The 5014-nt window shown below is 46.5% G+C and overlaps 1 pseudogene; it reads right to left on the bottom strand.

The window, feature by feature from the left end:
- Positions 1–1565: 1565 nt before the first annotated feature.
- LOC121852155 lies at positions 1566–4713 on the bottom strand (annotated as a pseudogene).
- Between the last annotated feature and the right edge of the window lie 301 nt (positions 4714–5014).

Raw genomic sequence — 5014 nt, 5'->3', positions numbered from 1 at the left:
AAAATCTTTGTCCTGCCACTGTCTAAATTAAGTTGCAATCAGGACTCATGAGTTGTTGCAAGGACCGAACCCTTGGTCACAATTGCTCCTTTTTGCTGTCTAGAAATCATCTTTTGCGTGTATTTCTACCCTTGCAAGGGTTGCCTGTTTAAAAAAAAATGCGTGTTCATAGTACCAAAAAGTGCGTGTGCAGGTGTCCAGTGGATTGTCACAGGATTGAGATGCCGATGGCTTGAAGAGGCTTTCATCGAGCAGTGGATCAATGTTTGATGGTCCCTAATGGAGATAGGACAATCACACTGTGAGCCTCATCTGACATCACCTGTGTCTCTTACAGTGCTGGAGGAGCTCCCGCTCCTCACTCAGCTGCACATGGAGTCCATGCGCTCAGTCATGTCAAACAGCAGCCCACCACCGCGCGCGGCCACACCCCCCAGCCCTCGGCCCGCTCCTTTCATTGGCCGGCCCGTGACCCTGGCGACGCAACCCAGACAATCGGTGGCGGATGAAGGTGCGGGAGGGTGGCAGTTTGAGTTGGGTCCACCTCCCCTGCGGCCAAAACCCAACTGAGACTTAACGAGGGACATTGAAGAGGAAAGAGAGACTTTGCCGGTGGTCTGGGCGACGTCGGTCCGATCGCAGAAGATGTACGACGTGTACACGCGTACAAAAGGCACGCTGGCTCGCCTTGGATGTTCCACTTATGCCCCGTGTCATATCTGCAGGCATTTTACAGCCTTAAGCTTAATTCTCTGGAAGTTAACGGATATTTAAAAGCTCTTAACACTGATCAGCAAAACTTTTTATCAAATAAACTGAGCGATTGTGAACACTTAAGCCAGCGGTTCTCAAAACTTTTTTTCGTGGACCACTTGAAAATTGCACCTCATTAACTTTTTTTTCCCTACAAATTAAAGCACATAACTCATTTTAATAACCATAGTTAACTCCCTAGCCTGCTATGAAGGTCGTGGTTTTGACGCCGACGCCTGTACGTTAGGAGTCTGCATGTTCTCCCGGTGGTCACGTAAATTTTTCTCCGAGTCCTCCGGTTTATCCCTCCACATTTAGAAACATGCGCTTAGAGTATTTGGCTACTATTAATGTCCATGTGATAAGCCACTTCGTTGAGCTATCACTTGTGGTCAGGTCGCTTTTGAAAACGAGCTATATAGCTCATTGGGCCTTACCTGGTCACATAAAAAAGATTAAATTTCGATTTAAAGCTTTCGTGACTGCAGGGATTCATCTTCTTGGTTCTTTCGGTAAAGTCACGTAGAATGGAATACATAAATCACGACGTTTCGATCGCCACACAGGCGATAATAAAAATAAAACATAATAAAATAATTCTCACGACGTTTCGGCCACAACACAAGCAGCCGTCCTCAGGTGAAGACCAGGTCTGCTGCTTGCGTTGTGGCCGAACGTGAGAATTATTTTATTGTTTTATTTTTATTTTTCCATTCTACGTGACTTTACCGAAAGAACAAGAAGATAAAAAAAATTGTTAAAATTTTTTGGAAATAAACTGAGCCCTTGTCACTCTCACATCATCACCATTGTCAACAGCTATTCTCAATCCACTTCTCGGTGACATCTTCCAGCACTGACACCACCTTCCGACTTGGCAATGGAGCAGAACGGGAATCCTCAATGTGGACACTAACAATCATGAACATAGATATTTTGTGAAAACAAAATTAAGAAATCTATAGCCAAAACCCCAAAGAGTAATAATGTGTCTTTTATTGTAGGTGCTGGTGTTACATTGAACAAAGAAATGTAGCAATTAGTTTTTATGGATTGTAAATCTTAAATATATTTTGTTTTCATGTTTACATGTATTTTTTTATAAATAATTTTATCATTTTGTTGATAATTTCCATATTTGATTTACCATACATTCTCTTCATCGAAGGTCTCCTTTGCAAAATAAACTTTTGTCAAAATAGGCTCTCACCTAGATATAAGTAAAGTTCACATTTGTACGTTCACATATGGTGGAGCAGTGGTGCAGAGCTCGTGCACTGCGCGATGAGTCTGCTGACCCAAGTTCATATTCAGGCACAACGAACATCGGTGGTGAGTTTTATCTGAACCGGTCTTGGGCTTCCCCTTCACCAACCCACATGGGCCAGCATGGCGAAGTATGGTCAAACAACCTTGCTAACTGACGTGGCATGGGGGAGGCCATCCAGAAATAGATTGACAAATGGCTGTCCATTTTAATATTTGTATTTGTTTTATATGTACATCCGTCAAATTGAAATTTTCTGTACTGTCCTTGGAAGCCAACGACATGTTTAATGCAGGTGGTCGCCCATCCAACCACTAGCTAGGCTCAAGCCAGCTTAGCTTGTGAGATCTGACAGGATCGGGAGTATTCCGGGTGATTTTCTCATAGGCCACTTGTACATGTGTTCATTATAGCATCGACGACGGCTTTAGCGTTGGGGTTGTGTTTCGTCGCTCGGGAGATCCAGGCTGCCAGGCACCAGCTCGCACTGGAAGTGGCGGGCGAAGGCGCGCAGGAGCGGCGTCTCGGCCTCTGGGATGGCCACGCGGCGGTCCAGCTCGCGCGACAGTGACGTGACGCCCAGGCCCTCTAGGCCGCACGGCACCACGTGCTCGAACCAGCGCAGGTCGCAGTCGCAGTTGAGTGCGAGCCATGCCACGTCACAAAGCGGCGCAGTGGATACCTGGTACAGAACACTCAGCTTAAGCAGTTGTCTCAACAGCATGAGTCCCAGGGCTCCTGTGCGAAAGAAATACTGCCCTCGCGAGGTTGTTAACACTAGACTTGAAGCTTTCGTGACTGCAAGGAATCATATTCTTAGGTGTTTTCGGTAAAGTCACGTAGGTAAAACATCAAAATTAATAAAAATAATAAAATAAAAATAAAGATCACGACGTTTCGGAGGCAACACAAGTCTCCGTCATCAGGTGGGACAGTCACAGCCAGATCAGCTGCATCAAGTGAGGCAATGATTCAAGATGTAATCCCTTAAAAGCGAGTTGAGGCTACCACATTCTGATGAGCCCCCCCCTCTCTTCCCCCCTCAACTCGCTTTTAAGGGATTACATCTTGAATCATTGCCTCACTTGATGCAGCTGATCTGGCTGTGACTGTCCCACCTGATGACGGAGACTTGTGTTGCCTCCGAAACGTCGTGATCTTTATTTTTATTTTATTATTTTTATTAATTTTGATGTTTTACCTACGTGACTTTACCGAAAACACCTAAGAATAGGTTGTTAACAGCTTAGTTAATGTGTCAGCTCTTGTGTCAATCCATAACTGGACGAAGAACTCCCCATGCCATGTCAGCCATGGGGATTTCTTAACCATACTTCACCAAGCTAGTCAGCTTAGATGGTGAAGGGGTACCGGGAATAGTTCAGATATCACTCGCCACTGATGTTAACTGTGGCTGGAATTCAACTTGGGTTGCAGGAGTTTCACGGCACAGTGATCAAAATGAATGCGCCACCACTCCACCCGAGTAGGTTTAAACAAAATGAGGAAAACTATTCTTAGATTAAATTCTTAAAGTGTAAGAATCTGATGGACGAATCCATATTGGCGATTTTTATAACATTTCCAGCCTGTCTCTCTCAATCCCCCCTCTTGACTCACACAGCAGTGCACCCATGCATCCTGAGCAAACACAGGTTTGGGATAAATTATAATGAAAATTACAGCAGCGCCGATATCTTCAACCACAACGAAGGTCACATTGTGTCGCACCTCACGACGAACGATGCGATAATTTTAATTGAGCCGCGGTCTGCTTGGCGCGTGCCGCTCACCGATGGCGCAGATCTTGCGCTCGCCGACCCAGACACCCGTGTGCTGCTCATGCGAGTGGGCGGGCACGCCGAGGTCGCGGCATGCGTCCGCTGCCACTCGCTCCAGCTGGCAGACGTACCAGCGCAGGCTCCTGCGGTGCCGGGCTAGGTGCAGCACGGGGTAGCACACGAGCTGGCCCGGTCCGTGGAACGTGATGAGGCCGCCGCGGTTCGTGCGGTGGAAGTCGGCACCCAGAGCTCGCAGCCGGGTCTCCACTTCGGCAGGGTACGGCGCCTGGTTTGCGTTCATTCGTTTAGGAGTTTTGTGTCATGAATAATTATTAAATAATAAGTCATTTTACATAATAACGATAAGTACATTTGGTAGTATGCGTGGAATTCTTATAGCACGAGACTATCACAAAAAATCTAGTCTGGTAGTTGGGGGAAATATCGTGTGGTTTTACTGATAATTTTTCAAATATGGCAAAGTTTGTACCATGATGCAGGCACATTTAATTTGGTCTATTCTTTTGCAAATAACATCACAGGATCATTACCATCCGCTGTGACGAAGACAGCACAAAAACTTTTGCGGTTAATACACCTGGAGTATTAATCGGGGTGGCCAGCTGGCTCGAACCGCGAACACCTACAAAAAGTGATGAGCGCATTTCTGCTGGGTCACGTCACAGCTACATGCAACATTATACTTCAAACTCACCTGGCGGATGCCCACAGTGTACACGGGCTCGTGCTCACACAGGAGCAGGGTGTCAGGCGGTGCAGGGCCGCTGGGCGCCGCCAGGTGGTCCAGCAGCGCTCGCGCCAGACGCGTCTGCACGGCGAGGGCCTGCGCATACCCACGCGGCCCAGCGACACCACCCGCACCACGCGGCCTGCCGCCACCGCCGCTGCCATGGCTCGCTCCAACACCCCCTTCACCAGTTCAGTCCTCCCAAGTGCTCGAAACCAATCTTCGGTAAATCCAAAAGTTAGATAAATAATTTTCTTACTATGTATTCATATTTCTTGATTGTTTTGTGTGTTTCACCTTGCCCTGATTTTTTAGTTTTGCTCCATCTTGTGATTAGGTTATTTTAGAAAATTTTTGAAAGTACTCATTAATATTTTATTCCTTCAGTCAGGAAAATCTTAGCTCGATACTTTAAAAGTAAACGTAAATGAATACGTCGTGTATTTCCACAAGTCTTACTGCTCC

Source organism: Callorhinchus milii, unplaced genomic scaffold (assembly GCF_018977255.1).
Source record: "Callorhinchus milii isolate IMCB2004 unplaced genomic scaffold, IMCB_Cmil_1.0 Scaffold488, whole genome shotgun sequence".
Lineage (NCBI taxonomy): Eukaryota > Metazoa > Chordata > Chondrichthyes > Chimaeriformes > Callorhinchidae > Callorhinchus > Callorhinchus milii.
This window is presented reverse-complemented; position numbering and strand designations above follow the sequence as displayed.